This window comes from Mirounga leonina, unplaced genomic scaffold (genome assembly GCF_011800145.1).
Source record: "Mirounga leonina isolate KUSES-001 unplaced genomic scaffold, KU_Mleo_1.0 Mir_168, whole genome shotgun sequence".
Classification (NCBI taxonomy): domain Eukaryota; kingdom Metazoa; phylum Chordata; class Mammalia; order Carnivora; family Phocidae; genus Mirounga; species Mirounga leonina.
In genome coordinates, this window is record NW_023270426.1 from 49,769,668 (window position 1) to 49,792,317 (window position 22,650).

The 22,650-nt window shown below is 48.1% G+C and overlaps 1 protein-coding gene across 7 annotated transcripts in view; it reads right to left on the reverse strand.

The window, feature by feature from the left end:
* Positions 1-20,730, reverse strand: part of LHFPL2 (LHFPL tetraspan subfamily member 2) — a 154,080-nt gene extending 133,350 nt beyond the window's left edge. For 4 of the 7 annotated variants that reach the window (XM_035014712.1, XM_035014711.1, XM_035014710.1 and 1 more), the window contains exons 1-2: positions 20,372-20,730; positions 4,754-4,828 (exon numbers count right to left, since the gene is read on the reverse strand). The gene's annotated coding sequence lies outside the window, so the exon portion shown is untranslated. Of the gene's footprint in view, positions 1-4,753; positions 4,829-5,040; positions 5,144-20,371 lie in introns of all 7 variants that reach the window. The other 3 variants (XM_035014715.1, XM_035014714.1, XM_035014713.1) reach the window with 2 other exon arrangements.
* Between the last annotated feature and the right edge of the window lie 1,920 nt (positions 20,731-22,650).

Here is a 22,650-nt window from a genome sequence, read left to right on the forward strand (position 1 = left end):
CCCATCCCATCCTCCTTGCCCTGCCCACCCTGGTCACTTGGCTCCCCTTCAGAAAGAAACCAGGCTGCCTTGGGGAATGGTGCCAGCTGGTGGCTGGTGCAGAGAAATATCTATTAACCACTACTTTTCTCTTCCTGCTCTTGGAAAAATCTTTATCATTCTCCTCCTCCTTCTCTCTCCTCTGTCTCTTCAATAATGATCACAGGGAACCTAATTTGCAAGTTAAAAATCCAGGATCGAATCCCAGTTCCCCTGCTGCCCTCCTGGGAGACCAAGAACAAGTCCCAGAACCTTTCCCCACATTACTCTTTGTCCACGTGGGTAGGAATACGTGCCTCCCGAGCAGGGCTCTAGGAAGCGGGAGACATGAACATACGCTAGGAACAGAACAGCACTAAGCAAAAAGAAGGTACAGCTCTCACTTTCCTGCCAACTCCCCACCCTAAGATTTAACACTTTGAACACTGCTCAGCTCAAATGAACGTGATGACCATCATGCCCCAAATAAATCACGTCGACAGGTGACTGGCCAGCCTTCCTCAGAAGTAAAAGCCACCACGATCCCGATTCTAAAGGAGCTCTCTCGTCTGGCGGAGAGGTATGCTGGGGCACAGATCAACTGCTTTAAGTCACTAACTCTCGCCGTAGAGCAGGAGAAACTATCTTCCTGGCCGTGGTGCCCTGCCCTGGAGCCACGGAAATGCAGCCGTGAGGCCCCTGGCAGGGAAAAGGCCGGCGCCCACGAGGCCCTGCTCCATCCCCAAGTGCCATCTCACCATGATAAAGACCTCAAAGGGGCTAATGAAATTAGCTCCTCTGCCTTTTATTCCTCAGTAACAACCACAAAATTAGATGAAATGACCCCCTGCTCCACTAATTTAAGGCCTGTTTTATTACCTCCAACCCCAATTCTCTCTCTTTTAAACGGCTATAAGACCCTGAAGACCCAGAAGCCAATAGGATTAGTAATTGACAGGCCCGTTCTCCAGAGGGCGCTTCTCCGTCCCCCACGGTGGGGTCATGATCAGTTCAATCTTCATGCTTCAGAGACAGCCCCTTTGAACAAGATCAGATGTTTCTCCACCCCTGCCCGGAGCTCCGCTCAAAGTGGCAGCAGCCCCTTCTCGCTCAGAGCACTAATGTCAACTCAGCCAGAAAGGCAAAAGGAAGAGGTCAGCATGGTCAATGGTCCACCAGGCTCAGACGCAGGCCCCCTCAAACCAGCACCTTGGGAGGGCTGATCACCCCCATAAAATGTGAAATGCACTTTGAACCCAAGAACAAGGAGAACGAGGACTATTTCCCCCGGCCTGCTGGGCCGCAATGGGAGCTCCGTTATTTGTTTTCTTTTCTAGTTTGTGGCCCATGAAGGGGAGGAGGACACCCCTCAGCAACCCCAGGCGGGCTGGGGGGAAAGGCAGGGAAGTGAGCACCAGGCGTGGCAGTCAGGACAGAAAGGAGAGGAGAGATAACCATCAATGGAGGTGGTCTGAAGGGAGCCAAGCAAGGCTTCCTCCAGCTTTGAAGAAGGGACCTGAGAGGACAGGATTCCTGAAGCCTCAGAAACTGCTCCATGTAAGAAATGCTTTCGAGAGAAACGAAACCATTTAAAAGGCAGAGTATTTACTCTTCATCATTAAAAAAGATGAAAGAGGAAACTCTTTCACTCTCTTTTGCCTATCTGGGAAAGTTACTTTTATTAACTAGTTATCCGACGGCCTCCTTCCAACTCAGGTAAAAAGATGCGAAGGAACAGGAAACAACCATTTCTTGAAGAGGACATGAGAGTGATCAAAACAACAGTCTCTTCATAAAGAAGTCCAAGAGCTTCCATTTATAAGCAACTTTTCCTGGAAACAAGTACTTATAAGTTATCTTTGAAATCAACAACAAACTCCTATAGTGGATAAGACAAACCAGCCACAAATCACAGCTGACAAGCAACCTGATCAAAGGACAAAGTGGCTCCTAAATGATGCATTGATGGTGACCTGGACATGGAAAAAGAGCAAACTCTTCCCAGAGATGTCAATTCCTGGGTGCAGCTTTGCAATGAAACTTGAAAGTCTATTTTGGAGACTTTGTTTCTTCTTTAAGAAGAAGGAAAGATAAAGGCTTCACCTGAAAACAAAACAAAACAACAACAACAAAAAACCAAAGACACCTGAGGGGAGATGGGCCATTTATGTTCTGTGTGTATCTGTGTCTGATGGCTCCCAAATGTCTACCCTGGACACAAGGGGCCCATGCTGGACAGTGCCTTTGGATCAAGGCCAACACTCCAAAACAGCTATACTAAACACACACATGTGCGCACGCGTGCACCCTGATATACAAATTCTACTGCTGGGGTACCAGCAGGCCCATCTTTAGAAACAGCAAACATTTCATGAAAGAAGAACCCCCTCCTACCCCAAACACAAAGTTCAGAAGCTCTAAGTAAATTCAGGAGCTGTATCACTTCTTGGGCTACTGAGAATGATGTGGGGTAGTCAAGATTCAACTAGAGAATGCTAGTGAAGTGTGTCTGAATGCATACCCATGTGTGAGTGTCCCGTGCGGAAGAGGACCATATCAGGAACTTGATGACTTGACCTACCTCATTTGTTTTCTAACTAGATTAGACTTGTATTGTAAACCAGGAGTCGCTCTGAGAATCAGATATCTCCTAGAAGCTCAATAAGCTGCTAATTCCTGCCAATTGGTAAGCACTCCCCATGTGTTTGGCGGCGTAAAGACCAGACAAACAGCCACCACCTTGCATTCGGCTTCTGCAGGAACAGTGCAACACACAACAGGCAATAATATCTCAGATTCCAAAACCTACTAAAAAGCTAAAACTCACTCATATCTTAACATCTGGGCTTTTAAACTGCAACTAATTTCCTTAATTTATTTTTCAAGTATGATAGACAAACTGGCTTCCATGGAGACTGGAAATTCCTGGGCAAAGCTCAATTCCTCACTCTACCCAAAGCCCTAGGAAATTTTAAGAACATAAATAGGGTCAGCTGAGAGTCAAATTTCTTGTACTGCCTTGTCTTTCACTAAATTCTCAGACGTAGCTGTGTAACTGGGGCTCGGCACCAGGTAAAAGGAAACCAGTTATTTGATTGCTTTTATGTGGGACTTGCTGGCCAGGACCTCTACTAGGAATGCAGGAACCAGAAGGCGACTCCTTTCTCTTTGCTTCAGTGCTGCACCCACCTAACCCAAGCAGCTGGAAAGGCCAAACAATGAGTAGTGTTCATGGAGAAGGCAGGAGAGGAAGGCAAAAGCAAAGACTCAAGGCCATATTCTCCCCTGTGAAGACCCAGGTCCCATGCTGGTTTCAATATCGAGTGAACCAGCAGTCTGGGGGTTGCTACTCCCAACCCACAGGATGAAGCAAAATGGCATCAAGCCACTCAGCCCACATCTCAAAGAACTCAACGTACCGAGAAGTTTGGGGAAGACTGAGGTGCGCTGATTTAAAAGCTTTCTGCTAACCTTATTTAAACCTCAACTGTGTTTTAAAACAAATGCTCAAACCACTTAGAAATATTTTTATTTCCTCTAGGTTGTAAATTGGGCAAGTCTATTGTTTGCTCCCTTACTGCCTACACATTTGGACACATGATCAATCCTAGGGCTGACCAGCGTTCCCGGGGTCTGGTTGACAATGGTCTCCCCCAGGGCAGCCAAGAGGGCTGGCTGCTCATGGCCACAGGCTGTCATTTAGCACATTAGTGCTCCGCGACCTAGCACCACTTATTACTCCATAGAAAGACGATGACACGAGAACACCTGACTTCTTATCCTTTTCATTAGGGGGAGGAGTCTAAACTCCTACTGACTTATGATGGTAAATTCTCAATTATGCATGGTAATATGAGCAAAGAGGCATAGAATTAATCCAAAAAGGCACTCTACAAATCATTTAATTGGTTTATGATTTTCTTGTCACCGTGCCTTAGGGGAGCTTACGAGGGTTTTTTCTTTTTTTTTCGTCAGACATATCTGTTCATTTATTGAAAGTCTGTTCCAGGCCAGGAAACATGCAAAGGAACTCACAGACTAGAGGGAAGAGTTGTGCACGAACACATACGTCCAGCTCACCCGGCAAGCGAGTGTGCTGTGTGAGCAGAGAGGCAGTGATCGGTTCTGCTGTAAAGCCAGGGGAAAGGCTAGGCTCCAAAAAGCCTCCCGCTGAAACAGTCTGATAACTAACATAGGAAATCTGGGCTGGGTCTTAAATGAGGAAAAAGAATCCTTTTTTTTTTTTTAAAGATTTTTTGTTTATTTATTTGACAGAGAGAGAGCGAGCGAGAGAGGGAACACAAGCAAGGGGAGTGGAAGAGGGAGAAGCAGGCTTCCCGCCAAGCAGGGAGCCCGATGCGGGGCTCGAACCCAGGACCCTGGGATCATGACCTGAGCCGAAGGCAGACGCTTAACCAACTGAGCCACCCAGGCGCCCCGAGGAAAAAGAATCCTAAAGGACTAACTCACATGGACCGGAGAAGGGAGCCCCGCTCAAAGAAAAGAATGTTGGTAATGAGAAGACCAGCAACGCCCAGGAGAAAGCCAGCCAAGAAACACCTTCACCCCACAATTCCCAGCAGGGGCAGGGGACCACTTCATAGCTTTCTTACAGGAAATGTCACCCTACATATAAGGATTTTCTTTTTAATGAATGAGAACTTTGGGTGGTTATGAGAGCGCATCATCATGGCTAGTTTGCCTACAGCCCACCGGAGCATGAGCAGGTCCTTACCTGTATGCGTGCTCTTTAACAAGAGGCAAAAACCACAAGCCAGCTGTGAATTCAAGAGTTGGCTTCCCAGTTGACCTGAAAAACAACAGGAAAGGGCCATTTTTGTTAATTTGGAACAAGCAGTCTTTTAATGCTCCCAGGAAAGACCTGCGGACCATGCCTAGGTCTCCTTGGTCTCAAAGCAGGAAGTCTGGTGGTGGGGGAGGGGTTGGGTCAGGGAGATGGGTTAGAATCCCAGTGTTGGAACTCAGTGACAAGGGTAACTGTAAGCCAGGTACTTCACGTACTTGCCTCGGTTTCCTCCCCTACAGTATCCTTCTCACAGAACAACAATGCCACGCCGAGAGTCACATGACTGAACATGGGATGGGTTCACTACCCTCTGGGAGCCTACAATCCAGAGAGAGAGAGAAAGAAACAGGCAGTAATCAGGACCCTGATGCAGCCAACAGGAGCCGAGTGAGAAAAATACAAGGTGATGTGAAGCCTTTACTGAAGCCCTAGCTGGTCCCAGAGGGGTCAAAGGAAGCTCACCAGAGCCAGGGATGGCCAGGCTGAGGTCTGACAAGCAGGAGTTGGCTGGACTAAGAGGACCAGCAAATAGCCCGCCAGGCAGAGGCACCAGCAAAATGGGATGCCTTGGAAGCAAGAAGAATATAGTAGGGTTAATGACTGCTGGAGTATTCCCTGGGGCCGAGAGGAAAACTGGCAAGACACGAAGCAATAAAGGGAGGGAATCACAAAATGCCTTGCCACCATTTTAGGAGAGTTTGGACTTTACCTTAAGGCCACTGGCAAGCCTATGAAGGGTCTTACAGAGGAGAGCAGCACGGTCCAGGAACACCACAGAAAAGAAGGTATTAGAAGGAGGTAATGAGAGTCCCACTCAGCTACCCCAAATGCCACATGCCTGCCCTGTGTGGAGACAGAAGGCTCTAGGGCTGGGGCCCCTCTGGCACTCCAGGGAACCACTGTTTCCCTGGAGGCTCCTCCAGCACTGGGCAATCCCCCACAGGCAGACACCCCACTGGGACTGGAGCCTGCCTGTCCCAACACACCCGGCAGAAGGTCGAGGAGAGGAGTGCCTGGTGTCACTGTGGTTCTCAAAGTGTGGTCCCCAGACCAGCAGCATCAGCATCAACTGGAAATGTGCTGGAAATGCAAATTCTCAGCCCACCCCAGATCTAGCAACTCAGAATCTCTGAGGGTGGGGCCCAGCCATGTGTGTTATTAAAAGCCCTCCAGGTGACCCGGATGCTTCCTGAAGGCAGTAAGCACTAAATGGGGCCGGTGCCAGGAGCGGGGGTGGGGGAGAGTACAGAGTAGGGAAGAGCTGGCTTGGCCTACTCCCTATAAACGTCCATTTTTGTTTACAAGAAAATGCACGACTTTGTTGATGCTCGGAACCCCTTCTAGCCCTGCAGCTAGATCCACCGCTGCAGGAGGATTTCATTTCCCCAAGAAATGCCACATCCCCTTCTGCAAGCTGCAATTGCTTCGGGGCAGGCAAAGGGAACTCCAGCTTCAGGAAAGTGGATGCACACTTCCCTTTCTTAATCATTCATTCATCCATTCATTTTTATTTTTTTTAAGATTTTTTTTTTTTTTAAAGATTTTATTTATTTATTTGAGAGAGAGAGAGCACATGAGAGGGGGGAGGGTCGGGAGGGTCAGAGGGAGAAGCAGACTCCCTGCCGAGCAGGGAGCCCGATGTGGGACTCGATCCACGGACTCCAGGATCATGACCTGAGCCGAAGGCAGTCGTTTAAGCAACTGAGCCACCCAGGCGCCCAAAGATTTTTTATTTTTAAGTAATCTCTGCACCCAACGTGAGGCTCAAACTCACGACCCCAAGATCAAGAGTCGCACGCACTTCCAGCTGGGCCAGCCGGGTGCCCCTCATTCGTTCATTTTTTAATACGGAATGCTTCATAGATTTGTCTGTCATCCTTGCACCAAGGCCGGGCCAATCTCTGGATGGTGTCAATTCTAGTGTATGAGCCGCCGAAGCGAGCACACATTTCTCCTCTCAGACAATGCTTCTCCTCCCACCTAGATATAAAATCTGACCACTCGAGAAAAGAAACGGGCCATCCAGAAAGCTCCATGTGGTTTTATGCGAGGGTCAAGTTTCTTCCTGGAGCGTGGAGCACCCTCTGTGGTTACAGTGATGCCAAGGCCCAGGAGCGTCAAGTAATTCAGGGTTGAGAATAGCTCAATTCAGCTGCCTCTCTCTTTGAATATCTATCATCTCTAAGAAAGAAAAAATTACCCCTCCCCCCCAACAAAAAGTGTATTTCTGTAAGGAGCTGGCAAATCCTCACATTCTTATGTTTCTATTGCTCTTGCTTTTCTTTACAAAAGGGGAAAAATGGGGTCCAAAACATAAAAACAGTACTCGGATCATGGTGATACACTGCATGCCCCAACCACACTCAGCTTCCAGAGTCTGCCCCTCTTGGCCACGCCACAGCGAGGGTGGCTGAGCTACAGGATCTCCTAGCAGGTCAAGCAAACACATGTGGACCAGGGGCACAAGCAATGCTCCAGGAATCCCTAGCGCCTTCCCTAGGCTGCACCCTAAGCCCGCACACCCCAGCTCTCCAGCCTCCTCACCTGCTCTGGGCATGTGGTGCCTACACCTTCTAAAGGCCTCTTACACGTCCCACGTGGCCTCTCCACCCTGCACTGCACACCTCACTACCCACAAAAAAGGTAACGACTGTTCTGCGATCTCCCCTACCAGACTGTCAGCTCCCTGAGGGGCTCAATAAGCTTGTGTTGAATAAATGACTGAACACACAGACATAGAGACTCACCTAGAATAAGAATAATCAGGCCTAGATTCATCCCCTTACCTTCTCTAGCCCAAACGGTAAAATGACTTGTCCAAGGTCACAGAGCAAGCTCATGGTCACAGCACAGGAGGCAGTATAGATGGTTCTCAACGCTTTCCAATATTCACAGGCTGTGTGTTCCCACCTTTCCTGGGTACCAGGAAACCAGTACCACTTGAAGACCAAGGTATTTAATTTGTAATAGAATGGATTCATTTTCTGTGTGTTTTATCTCAAGACCTTGCCCAAGAGCATGAAGGAACATCTTGTGAATCTTGCAATTAGGGGCACTAAGCCCAATCTAAAGACAGAGCAGAGACTCTGGGGGCGGCAGGGGCAAGAAATGGCTGTCAGTGAGGGTTTGGGTTGGTCTTCATAAAAGTTTCCAGAGTTCTGGTCCCTGGGATGTACTTCTGTATCACTCCTCTATCAGTTTAGGCTTACTCAGCCAGCAGGGGCAAATGTAATCTCCCAACCCATCATCATACTATTCTGAAAACACACTGTACCACTCAAACAAGCTTTGGCTTTGGTAATAGGATGTCCAAGTTCAGAGTTCAGCCACCAGCTATAAACTATTCTTTGCAAATGAGGGAGAGAAAGCGGGCGCTAACGCACACTTTCTAGGTGGCATGGGGTCTCAGAAGAGTCAAGCCCTTCTCAAAACGGACTGGGAAAAAGCCTCTACATAAAGGAAGGTCTCTCCCACTGGCCAAATTCACCTGTTAAGCAGGTACAGAAACTGAATCATTTCCCAAGCTTTTCTCTCAAAACTAAACAGACTTTTAAAAAAGCACAAAATAATCCCAACTACATTTATGATGTTTAATCTTAATTTTCTTATATAAATCGCCTGGCTTTTCATCGCAACTGGTCAAGTATATGTGAAATATGCCACACACACAGTGAACAAGAACCAGTTCTGCCCAGTGCCCTCCCAGCTCGCCCTGGCTCCTGGTGAGCTGCCCCACATGCCTGCGGCCTCTAGCTCTCCCCTGTGCCACTGCTCTCCTTGTCCAGGAGCCACACTTCACCTCGTCAAGTCAGAGTCCACTCTCTTCATACCCTGATCTTAGCTAACTGCTTTTGAGAAGCATTTTATGAAATTATTCCTGGGAAGGTATAAATAAGAAATGTGTTCTCTGTCCTATAGATGTTTACATGTTGAAGAAGAGGTTTAAAGAGAGTTTTTCACCCAAATTTCTCTAATGATAGAATTTTAGGCACAACAGTTAAGTGAATTCACCTCATTTTTAAATTTTTAATAGATCAGTTAGTGACTCCCACTCAGCAGTTCCTGGGGACTTTGATGCCGCCATACACAATTTGAGACATAGCAGGAATGTCCTTCATCTCATGACCATGGTTCACACCACCCTTACAGGGATCTCCCTGCCAGATATTACAGGTGTACCCGTCAGGACATCACTAGTCATAAAGGTTCAAATAACCACAGATCTCTGGCATGAAGCCTGCTTCTACTGTAGCTTCTGATGGAAATGTAACAGTGTCACAAGCACCAGGGAAGAAGCCTTTTCTCCACCCCTCCAATACCAACCAACACACAAGCCATTTCCTACTATATCCGCTTCCTAAACTGACTTGGTCTCTAGGGTGGGGCTGAGATGGACCCTGCATTTGTAGAGAGGAAGGTCAATGTTGATATAACGGTATGGAAAGCCCAACTCCTCAATCTGTCAGTTCATCTGGATCAGAACCAAACTGGTCTGTGGAGGATGAGGGACCCTTCCTCATCCATTTCTAGTCAGCGTTCTACTTAGAAAGGGGACACTCGTTATCCCCAGCTGTCTGTCTAAACCAAAGTGGGAGAGGGTGTGGGAAAAGTCAGCTGCAGGACATTCCTTAGACTTCTCCATAGAGGTCCAAAGCTTAGAGCCCAGTATTTCCAAGAATGCCCAAAAGCACTTAATAGTCAGTGTCCATAAAACCTTCCTAAAAATAACAGCTTCACAGAACTGATGTCTTACATTGTTGAAAAAGGACTCTCTGATTTGGTCCCATCCAAGATAAGGGCCTCTCTGTAAGAATAAAAGCATGTGTCAAGATAAAAAAGTGATTCCACAGGGACAGAAACCAGTACCCAAGAGGCCAAGAAAAGAACATGTAAGGGCATCCCTCAGACACAGTCAACATTGCAGGTTCAGATAGATGGGTTTCTAAATCAATGTTTCTCTACATTGGTGTTTCTAGAACCTGCCTGACCATAAGAGCTACCTAGGCGCTTTGTTTAAAAAAATACAGATCCCCAGGACCCTCTCCAGTCTTACAAAGTCAAAACCTCAGAGGAGGGGTCTATGCCTAAACTACATTAGAAGCAGGTTTCGTGCCAGAGGGAGAGGCAGACTCCCCACCAAGCAGGGAGCCCGATGCAGGGCTCAATCCCAGGACCCTGGGATCATGACCTGAGCCGAAGGCAGACGCTTAACCAACTGAGCCACCCAGGCGCCCCTAGTTAGAGCCTTCTTTATCTAGTTAAAGACTTTATCTAGTAAAGACTTTATCTAGTCTGTTAAGCAGCTGACTCTTGGTCTCGGCTCAGGTCATGATCTCATGGGTGGTGAGATCAAGTGCTGTCAAGGGCTCCGCACTCAGCAGGGAGTCTGCTTGAAGATTCTCTCCCTCTGCCCCTGTCCCAATGTGTGGGCACACAGAGGCATGCACACGTGCGTGCTTGCTTTCTCTCGTGCTCTCTCTTGGATAAATAAATAAATCTTTTTTTTTTTTTTTTAAGATTTTATTTATTTATTTATTTGAGAGAGAGAGCGAGAAACAGCATGAGAGGGGATAGGGTCAGAGGGAGAGACAGGCTCCCTGCCGAGCAGGGAGCCCGATTCGGGACTCAATCCCGGGACTCCAGGATCATGACCTGAGCCGAAGGCAGTCGCTTAACCAACTGAGCCACCCAGGCGCCCTAAATAAATAAATCTTTAAAAAAATAAATTAATGAAATTAAATTATGGAATACAGTCAACATGTATTGAGGAAATCAATTTAACTAAAACTTAGCAAAAACAAAACCTGCCATTTAAGTTAATCATATCCCACCTAAAATGACCCTTTAGAACCTCCCTGCCCTAAGGACTAAAGGTAAACACTACACAGCTGCTCCTGGTGGTCATTACAGACCCTAATGGAAGTGACGAGGCTGAGGGCCCTCAGTCTCATCCCAACAGAGACCAGCCCTAAGTGGCAGGCAACCCATCCAAAGTCAGACTCCACAGGTGCCTCCTGGTTATCAGACTTTACAGGTTTCAGCCTCCAGCTGACTAGTTCATAGTCTTATTCATGTCCCAGCTTTGGGGAAGGCTGGCTACTCAAAGTGTTTTCCACAGAACCACCATGAGATCATGACCTGAGCCGAAACCAAGAGTCAGCTGCTTAACTTGTAGAAATACAGAATCCCAGGCTCCACCCAGGCCTGCTGAAGCAGAATCTGCATTGTAACAAGATCCAGGTAATCCTTGTGCACGCTGAAGTTTGAGTGTGCCAATGTGAGACTTTTACGCCCACCTGTGGAACACCCAGGTCATCAGCTTACCCACGAATGCTCCAGACTCTCAGAGGCCTTCTTCCCTCACACTCTCATCAGTCTTGGTTAGTCCTGGGACCAAATCACCATCAGCAGGGTCCAAAACTAGCTGATAATTCAAAGCCCAACTTTTAAGGAGTTAGAAAGAGGCAATAAGTACTGATAATCTCCTACATTCTCACCTCGCTCTTATATTCCTTAGAAGGCTGAACTATGGACCCCATGGCCATAAATCAACAGAGACAATCCAAAGTCAAACAGTACCATGGAACGCTGGCTCTCCTGGTTCCAACACAGTGTTAATGAGCACAAGGTCATGAGTATGATTAGCTTCCTTTGTTCGTTGGCACAGACTCCAACCCTCTACCCTCTGGCTGCCTACAAAGGCTGACACACCCCTGGTTACTAAGAGGACTCAGAAGAATGACAAGGGGAGGCTTAACAGAGCAGCACCAGTAAGTAACTCAAAGAACTTCCATGCCCGATGAGCAGAATATGTCGAGGAACAGAACACGCAGCCAGAGGATGGCTGACATGACAGATGAGCAGGTCTGAATCCAAAATTATCTGGACATTTTGATGGGAAGTCCCATGGTCAAGATTTTTAAAAGAACTCACACACACATATAAGCAAGAGGAAATCTAACTGGCACTTCTCATTTTAAAATGTTTTAAAAACATGCCAGTTGTGTTGACTAAAGTAGCTGCCAAGAAAGCTCACGTCATCTTAGGGTCCATGAGTCTGGTTTCCCGCCCAAGGGAAGCAGCGGTCCATCTGCAGCAAAGCTCATCAGACTATCCTCGCCAGTCCCCCAGCCACCTGTCCACACAGGTGAATACACAGCCTGTCACACTTTTTCATCACCACCACCACTTGGGTTCTTATAATTAAGTGTGGCCTCTTTCCCTGGCTACAGCTCTTCTAGGCTTCGGGTTATAGTTAAAAACATTCCACATATTGGCTTAGCTCCCTTTGATGCTGCCCTTTCTTTACTAATAGAGAAATAAACTATAGACCTCAGCACAAACTGGAAAAAACACATACGCAGACCAGACACCCTAAGCACACTCATTTACCAAAAGGATTCAGATCAAAAAGACCTACAGTCACCTGTTTAAGCCAGTGCACTACACTACATAGTACAGCATAAATCCACGCAGAATTAGTAATTAGGTTGGCAAACGATGAGCTCCCAATACAAAAGAACCTTGGAAGGACTACTATAAAAATGAGCAAATGACAGAGTGTAAGTATCTGCTTAGACATACTTCTCTATGTAGGATCATCTAGACAGCCATTTAAAAACTTGGATGGGATTTTAGACTGTTTTTAAAGTTGTGACCCATGTTTTTCTTAAGTCTATATTGAATACACAAGTGGTAGTCATTTATGAAGACTAAAAGACTGCTTACTGGTAAGCTTGCAGTTCCCAGACTATCCAATCCATTATTTTTAATTTCAGAAAATTTGGTCTCTATGGGCAAGAGAAAAAAGAAAGTTTTAAAATCTTAAGAGGTTAATTTGCCCTGAATAAGCGTATGCACCACTTACCTAAGCATTAAATGAAGCTACTGTCCACACAGTGACAACCATCCTTAAACAACTGGCTAACTGCCTGAAAACTGGAAAACAACATGTGAAATTCAGCCCAACTGCAGCCTGCCCCAGGAGAAAGGAAGCTTGAACTCCAGGTGCCCTTGACAACACAGCTCAGTGTGGAAAGAAAGAAAATGCTGAACAATAGAATCAGTAGAGGAAAAAGAGCCCCTCTAATTTTCCAGGCATGTGGAGAGGTTGCTGCTAAAGGGATATTTAAGATCTCACTGCTGGTTGAGGTTAAAATGAACACTGAAACAATTTTTAAAAAGAAAGAAACCTAACATATCAGTATAGTACATATTTAAATGAGTACTTAACAGATCTAATTCAAGAGTTCTTACCAATCAGAAAAACATTTATACACTTAGCTATAAAAGTGAAACACCTCTCAAATCACATTTACAATGTTTATGAAAACATAGAAAATATAGGGGAAGAAGTGGGTTCTTGCCTATAGTTCAGAGGAAGCTGCCCCACTCTGGCTGTGGGTCACAGCCCCTAGTCCTGGTTGTATTCCCAGCCTCCCATCATAAGCAACTATGTTTACAACAAACAGGAATTGCAATTCTCTTTTAAAGCAGAAACCTGCTTTATAATGGATGCACCACAGATTTAAAGAGATGTACAGTGTTGTGGCCAAAACCATTTGCAGACACACACACAAACCCACCAACTGTTTTGCTCTGATTTTAAAAGTAACATGATATTTACAGAAAATCTGAAAAATAGGAAAATAAAGAAAATAGTCACTTGAAATCACACTAGCCCAACATAAAGAGTTAGAAGTTTAGTCTCCATCCTTCCAGTCTGTCTATGGCTACCAGCCTTCCCTTCAACGGCAACCCAGTTAAGCAAGCAAGGGTGAGGGGAGGTGTCCCTGCTGGTTCCACAGCCTGACAATGGTCCGTAACCCCCACTGGTCTTACCCTAGATCCACAGCAGTAAGGGCACTCACAGTGTGCACAGATCAAACAGCATGCCTGCAAATTTAACAAGCATTCACTGGCGTCTATTTTGCACACTTTTAATTATTCCACAAATGAATGAAATTCAAATTAACAGCAAGAGCCCTCCAGGGCCATATGGTAACTTCATAAAAACAGGCAGATAAGCCTCTTTTTCGTGGACATGAAAACAAAAGTTAATTTTCCCAGTACAAGTTCTCAAGGCACCTACAGATTCGGAGCCTCCGTCCTGTCTTGTAGATGGCTGCCTTCTCACCGTGTCCTCACACAGAGGTCTCTCTAAGGGGAGAAAATCAGTGTGGGGAGAAAGGGTGTAGGGGAGCAATTGGTAATAGAGACCTGGGATCCACAAACATGTGTGCAGCTCACGTCCAGCCATCCAGGGATCCCTGCAAGTCTGTGCACTTGTAGGATTAGAGATACTCAGCCCACGCCAAAATATCCTTAGTTCCACAAACAGGGAGTGCTTTATTTATTTATTTATTTTTATTCATTTGAGACACACAGAGATACAGAGAGAGAGCAGAGAGCATGAGCAGGGGGAGAGGCAAAGAGAGAGGGAGAAGCAGGCTCCCCGCTGAGCAGGGAGCCCGACGTGGGGCTCGATCCCAGGACCCCAGGATCATGACCTGAGCCGAAGGCAGACGCTTAATGACTGAGCCACCCAGGCACCCCGGGAGTGCTTTTTTTTTAAAGGCCCCATATTTACCGTTATAACATCCTAGCTTCATACACTAGCCTGGGCTGCAAATCCCCAGTGTATTACCCTGAAGTGGCCAAAAGCCAGGAAACCTGGTGACACCTCGGGAACCACTCTCTGTCCATACAGAAGACACAAGAACGGCTTTTATTGCTAATGTCACCTCGGTAGGTGTTACACATTGTTTGCTATGGACCCGCTGAAACCCTCAACATTCTTCATTCAAATACCATTAACTGACTACAGAATTCTGTAGAAGCCACGTGAAGAGCTTAAAAGCTAGTTGGGCTGCGGGACACCTGGGTGGCTCAGTCGGTTAAGCGTCTGCCTTTGGCTTAGGTCATGACCCCAGGGTCCTGGGATCGAGTCCCACATCGGGCTCCTTGCTGAGCAAGAAGCCTGCTTCTCCCTCTGCCTGCCTCTGTCTCTCTCTCTCTCTCTGATAAATAAATAAAATCTTAAAAAAAAAAAAAAAAGCTAGTTGGGCTGCACTGTCCTAAATGGAACCTCAAAAATTCATCCAAGTCAACACCTCAGAAGTCTTACTTAATTTTGACTAAAATATTTTTTAAATAGTCTCCAAAACACCACTTAATCAACAAACATGGGATTAAATCCAAATCAGAACAAACCCACAGGAGGAAAAGTCAAAATACAGTGAGGTTCTCCTTTCTTACCTGGCAAGTCTCAGTCATAGTTGGGTACTTGCTCTTGACCTAGCTGAAGGTATTACAGTTTAACTAAGAAAACATGCAGGTAACATACCTCTTTAACTGTACTTGGTATTTTATAGATGCACACAAAACTACTTTACTTTCTTAGCAAGTAAAGGTCATCTTAAATTTTCTGAAATACAACAGACACCTGTGTAACAGTCAGTTCAAGCTGCTATAACAAAATGCCACAGACTGGGTGACTTAAACCGCATTTCCTTCTCACTGTTCTAGAAGTTGCGAGTCCAAGATCAAGGCACTGTTAGGTTTGGTTTCTGGTGAGAACCCTCTTCCAGGTTTGCAGATGGCAGCCTTCTCTCTCTGGCATGCTCTGGTCTCCCTTTCTCATCTCCTAAGGACACTAATCCCATCATGGGAACTCCACCCTCACGACCTCATCCAAACCTAATCACCTCCCAAAGGCCCCGCCTCCAGGTACTTCCGCACTGGGGATCAGGGTTTCCACGGATGAATTTTGGGATGTGTGTGTGTGTTGGGGGGTGGTATTCAATTTCGCCAGTTATACATCCTAGCTATTAAATATGTTCAGAGCCATTCTACATATATTCCTCTCAATGATTTCAGGTCAAAATAATAGAAACAGATCCACCATATCTGTAAAATTATACCAGTAAGAGACTGGTCATTTAAGGCCAAGGTCAGGAGCTTGACTATCCCCAGGTAGGCCTGTTGAAAGGATAAAAGGGAAAAATTCAGTTACAAGGACACCACTTAACTCTCACCCTGAGCACTATTTAGTAAATCTCAACCAACCAGGCAACCACTTAACACTACTATAAAAATAACTCCCTCTCTCATCTCTAGCTCCAGATCTCTGTTCCGGCCTGTGTCTCTAGCTCTCTGCTGGGCATCTCTCCCAGGAAGGCTCACAGTGCAGTCCGGGATTCAGCTGAGCTCATTAGTCCTCACCGTCTCCTCCAACTGAGGATCCCCACAGCTGCTTACCTCAGCGAATGGTGCCATGACTGAGATCACCCTGGACTCCGTCTCACTAAGTGCCCACACCCAAAAGATGACCAAGGAAGTGTGACCAGTCTCTCCTGGCCTCCGCCTTCCTCTCCCCTTCTCCTTCTCCAAGTCCCTCATGGATTCCTGCACTAGCCTCCCAACTCACCTTCTGTCCCCATTCTGGTCTCCTTGTCACCCAGCCCACGTCACGGCCACCAAGTTCTTTCTAAAGCACAATAAAGCAAGTCAATTACCTGCTGCAAATTCTCCATCATTTAGCCAGCTTTGGAGATGAGGTTCAGCTTCCTCAGCTCAGCACCCAACCCCAGCACCCTCAGGGCCTTCCCTACACAACCTGCCTCCAGTCCACACAACTCTCAGAGCCCTGACTGCCTTACACCTTTGCAAGCCTCCCAGATTCCAAACATGCAATTATTATTGCATAATGTATTAATGGTATTTTAAAAGTGATGAAAAAGAAAACCTGGCAGGTGCATGAGGAACCAAGTATCCACTTTTCTTTATTCCTTCATTCATGCCTTATACAGCGTGAGAGCAAGAAATGTTTCAAGTCCCACACCAGATTCTTCCCTGGACACATCTGGGTTTTATAAGCTGATGATCAAAACTGACCTTTAATTCCTTCTTTGCCTTTCTAAGGCTGAGAAATCTCACCTCTGAGAAAAAAAAAAAAAAAAAAAAAAAAAACCACTGTCTTCATGGCATGTGGCTGCTGGTTCTACTCACCCACTACTCAAACTGGACACAGACTTTTATAAAGCATGGGAAAAAAAGAGCCCCCTCTTTCTCCCTTATCCCTACAGAGAACCCCCAGGACTGGCAGTCCCTGTCACTACCCGTGGCCAGATCACTCCCTCTCAGCAGGCAGGCTTGTGGGAGGAAAGCACACCCAGCCAGCACTCTGCTCTCCCAGCACAGTCTCCTCTAAAGCAAAAAAGGAGCTTCCCGGGTTTATGGAGGTCTTTCGCACAGTTTGCTTCGCCAACTAGAATGTGTACTCTGTGAGAGAAGAGGCCTGCTCTTGGTTCTTGCTGTGTTACCAGAGGCCAGAGCAGAGCCTAGCCCATGGGACAGGCTTCATAGGTATTTGCTGAATGACAGGATAAAAGGATGGACGAATGAGCAAAGAGGCAGTCCTCCTCAATTAGAAGAGCCACATACAGCATAATTCCCCTGCTCAAGAAATAGTGTTTGGCTAAGAATGCCTTTTGTTCACTTTGTGCTAGGTACAACCTTAATAAAAACTGGGCAGTGTGGGCGCCTGGGTGGCTCAGTTGGTTAAGCGACTGCCTTCGGCTCAGGTCATGATCCTGGAGTCCCAGGATCGAGTCCCGCATCGGGCTCCCTGCTCGGCAGGGAGTCTGCTTCTCCCTCTGACCCTCCCCCCTCTCATGCTCTCTCTCTGTCTCTCTCTCTCTCAAATAAATAAATAAAATCTTTAAAAAAAAAAAAAAGAAAACTGGGCAGTGTATCATTAACCCCAAAGTATACTTTAAAGTTGCTTTTCGGAAAAAGTTCTGGAGATTAGATATTTACTTACTGCTTGTATCTTTCCAAGAGCAGTAAGCATTGAGTAAAACGTTGCCTTTAGGATTCCCCAAGAGGCATGCACTTTGTCCAACCATTAAAGTTCTTTTGTTCCCCCCCCCCCCCCCATCAAACGAAATTTGGATATTTACTTTCATGGGACTGGAAACCTGAGAACCTGCCATTACAGGGTCAGTGAGGCCTGGAATTGCAAGCCATACCTGTGCTCTTGCCCTCCGAGCCACATGCAGCCTGCACTACACACTCCCCCAGAACTGGAGTCCCAGGGAAGGCTGACGAGAATGGGCCAAAAGGATGCAGCACGTAAGTTCTAGAGAGATCAAGTGTTTCTGTCTGTGGGCTGTCAGAGGCAGGGGGACAGCCTCAACTCAGCGTCCGCCTCAAGCAACCACAGCTCAGGTATGCATTCCGACTCTTTGAATGGCACTGCTTTTTCCAGGGCATTTGAAATATTTGACAACCAACGTTAACATTTTCTGAGCACTTAGCACGAGACACCACCCCAAGTCCTATACAAAAATAATCCTAGTTAATCTTCAAGGTTAGTCTTTGACTTGAGCTCTGCCACCAAGTTATAGACACAGAACCCAAGGCTGAGAGAAATTAAGTAACTTGTCCGAAGTTCAGATAGTAAGTGGCACCTCTGGGAACTCAACAGCACCAGTTTAGGTCTCCTATATTTTCGCTTCCTATTTTGTCAATTCTTTGCAATAAAGAATCTGAGAAGCTGTACACAATGTTCATTAAAAAGGACTATGTACTTTTCTATATGTTGTTTTTCTGTCTTCCACTATGGAATTTTCCTTCCTGCCCTGTCCACTATATGCAGTGAAATCTCTTTAATTCATCAGTCCACACATCTTTGTAGGCAGGTGCCATCAATTCTGAGCCCATCTACATGGATGAACAGTATACATTCCTTTTTCCAGAAGGCACTGCTTTGCTCTCATCTACAAAGATCCTTTTTCCTTCCTAAAGACAAATGACTGGTTCATGTACCATGATTCGAATTACATTTGAGAATGTTCATTTGCAGAGTAATTATTCTTCCTAATTGGACTGCTCTAAAGACAAATGATTCTCCCTCCCCACCCCTATCATCTCCTGCAACATACCATGTCTTCTTTCCTGGCCTAAAATGTTTGCTGCACCCTTTGCAAACCACAACCAGAGACACTACCTGCTCTATGTGTGATCACCTAGAAAAAATATTATTATACCCTAATAGTGGTATTACTGCAAGCCCCTCAACTATTTCATCAGCATCAGATTTGACACAGATTAATAACAAACCTGTCACAGTATGACGGCAAAAAGAAATGAGGATCTTGAATTTTCTTTCTTTCCTCTATCTTTAAAACATTTAATCTTCCCACTAGCATGTGCTCCTTATCTCTTAAATTGTAAATGAAGTTGGTTTTTAAAAAGACCAGGAGGAAAGAATCAGAAACACCCAGGAAAGGGCAACGCCAAAGAAATTAGCACCGATCCTCGCTTAAACCTATTGGGGGTGGAGCTCTCAAGCGAGTGAGTGTAGGAAAAGCAAAGCGCCCATGATAAACGTTCCTTCGAACTCGGTTACTCAGGTTTAACTCTCTCGGACGAGACCCTAACCGCTCCCCTCCCCCTCGCACTCACCCCTCTTCTCCCTCTGGCTCAAACACACAGTGGTCTACTGGGGCTACTTTGCGATTTCAAACAGAAGTTGTACTTTTACATGTGGGTCACGGATGGCAACCTACAAGAACGCACACAACCACAGAGAGAAAACGGGAAATACAGGAAATGGCCCGGGGGGGCGGGGGGGAGTAAAGATGGGGGTGGGGGACAAGACTTTGTCTTTACTCTCATTTACTCGCATTGAAGCAGCTCACGGACTCTCCTGAAACTCAGGACCCTCCGAGATTAAGAGAAAAATTGAACGGGATGGGAGAAAATCCTTTTGCTTTTCTCAGCTCAAAGAACACTAGACCTCTGAATGGAAGGGAAAACAGGGGGTAGGGGGAAACTTTGTGCCTAAAAACACCGAAAGACACATACAGAGTCTTCCCCAGACCTTCACCCCAGCCCACGGGCTCAACCATCCATCCCAGATGTGGTCTTTCCCACTCCACGCCCACCTCCTCCAGCCCGCACCCCAAATCACTGCGCTGCCCACAAAAATGCAGCCCAGATTTGAAAAGCAGCTGACGTCTGTGGCCGGCGTGACCCAACGCCACACACCAGGCCCCACGCGGGCGACCACCGGGCGGCCCCCGAGGCGCGGTACCAAGCGCGCGGAGCTCGGCGCCGGGCTGCGCCCACACCCGCGCGCCGCGGTGCCCGCGGGAACCACCGGTCGGAGCCCGCCAGCGGTGGCGGGAGAGCTCGGCTCGCGCTGGCTTCCCGGCAAATTGCCGTTCCAGGCACAATTTTTCCACTTCTGCTGCCGGCGGCTGCGGCGGTGAGAGGAGAAGCAGCCGCTCCCTCCCATTCCCAGCATCCGACACCCGTCCCGGTGCCGGGGACGGTCCTCTTCCCTCCCCGTTGGCTCCGGGGGCGCGGGAGCCAGGTTCCCGCGCCAGCCGCCGCGCACGCAGCCCGGGCTCCGCCGGCCGCGACGGTTCCGCAGGCGCCCGGGCGGGGTGCCCCCCACCGGGGCCGCCCGCCCCACCTGGCCGGGGCTGCAGGCTCTCCCTCCCGCAGCGCGCGCGGGGCCCGGCGACTCCAACTCACCCGGCCCCGGCTCCGCGTCTCCGGCTCCGAGCTCGCAGCCTTCCCCCCGCCGGGGCTTTCCGCTACGCCTCCTCGCAGCTCGCAGCTCGGGGAAGGAGGAGGCGGCGGCGAGAGGAGGGGGCGAGGGAGGGGAGAGGAGAGGGTCCCCGGGTGGGGGAGGAGACGAGACGACAGCGCCGACCTCGGCGGCCGCCGGCAGGGCTAGCAAGGAGGGAGGAGGGAGAGGGGCGGGGGCAGAGAAAGAAAGGGGCCGCCGAGCCTCCCTGCCCAGGACCCAGCCCCGCGCCGCTGCCCAGTCACCATCGCCGCCCCCGTCCCGCTCTAGGGCCGGGCGTTCAGGGGGAGGGGTCGGGGCCCGGGGCTCTCCCGGCGCCTCGCGCGGGGCGGGGCGGCCGGGGGCGAGGCGGGGGCGGTGGCGGGACGACGAGGCCCGGCCTCCGGAGGGGAGTGTCCTGCGGGGCCCGGGAGGCTGTTGGCAAAAGGGGATCCCCGGGAGGAGGGGCGGAGGCCCCGGGGCCTGGGAGCGGGTCGCCGCGCCCGCCCCGCGGCGTTGGCGCCTCCTGGAATCCTGCGGAGGACCCCGGGCAGCTCCCGGGAACCTTCGGGGGGCAGTTTCGGGAAAGTGTCTCAGGAGCGCCGAGAATGCGCACGGCCTAGGCAGGGCGGCGAAGTTGGAGTCGGGGGTGATAGGCTGGACTGCTGCCGCGGAGCGCGGGCCCTGGAGCGCCCGAAGCAGTTCCCCAGGCCCGGGCCGGAGCGGGAGAACGTCCCGCGATCCCCGGGAATCCTAAGCGGGAGGGTGGGTTGGGGCTGCCTGGACCCCCATCCTCACCTCCCTCTCCCGGAGAGGAGGTTGCAGACATGAGTTTCTTTGCCCTGTGATTCTCTAGGAGGGGAAACTGCAAGCAGTCACAAAGAATATTCGTAAATACTTGGGGTTTTGAAACATCCTCCTCTGTCCAAAATACGGTTTCAGGATGAATTTCTAAGGCACTTTAGCCGACACTCTGAAAAGGCACATCCTTCTTGTCTTTTCTTCCTGTGAGACCTGCTCCTGTCCCCAACTTCTCTGCCTCTTGTCTGGGATACCTTTTTCCACCAGTTGCCTGAACACAGACCCTACCACTGGATTCCCGGCCTCTGCCATTGCCATAGCCACTCCCATTGATTCTTCATTTTAAGGTCTTCCCAGTTGTCCTGTCCTTTCCAAGTCCAATGCCACCTTCCTGGTTCTCACTGTTTGGGGACTTAATGGTTTCAGTGCTCTCTCCCCCATTCCTCGCACGGGCATCCATCTGTACTTGCGAGGGTAATGGTTCTAGAACACGGCTCAGGCAGGCCACTTCCTGTTCTAAAAGCTCTGGGAGGCGCTTTACCACAGAAAATTCTGAATTTAAAACTCTTCTGTTCAAAACCACCCACTTACCCACTCCTCAGAGCCTCGCTTGCCAGCCAGGACTCCTCCCCTCCTCCCAGAAGGTTCCATACTGTATCCACTTGGGAGTTGCTGATGCTCTTTTGCCAGAACTGAAATGCTCTTTTATCTTCTCCCACAGCCAAATCCTACTTATCTTCATCGAAAAGAAGCTTGTAGTACGTTTCTTCTATAAAAGGATGTATGTGTTCTTCCCGTTTTGTGAAATCATACACTAGAAATAACAAGGCTTATGGGGAAAATAGGGTTAGCAACAAAGGATTCCAAATCTTTTTTTTTTTTTTTTTAAGATTTATTTATTTATTTATTTTAAAGAGAGAGTGCTCCAGTGCACTAGTTGGGGAGGGGCAGAGGAGAAGACTCTCAAGGAGAATCGCAAGCAGACTCCCGGCTGATCTTGGAGCCAGACCTGGGGCTCAGTTTCACCACCCTGAGATCATGACCTCAGCCAAAACCACCAGTCGCACCCTCAACCGAGCCACCCAGGTGCCCCCAAATGACTCCAAATCTATGTAACATTGCAACTAGAACACTAACAAAAACAGTAACCATTCCAAAAAACATACTAGCAGAGTTTATGAGCCATGTTAAATTCCTAATAAATATTACAGTAAATATAAATACAGGACTTTTACCTTTAAGAAAGGATGGCAGTCACTGATGAAGGGACTGGAAGGAGAGTTGTTGGAGGCTGTTGAGTTCAGAAGATAAGCACAAAATGTACAAGTATAAGAGGTGAATTCCCCCCTCACAATAAACCCTTCCAAGTTAGAACTCATGGCCAAACGAATCCACGAGAAAGAACACAGGGTGAATGGGCGTCAGGCACAGCACTGTGTATTCT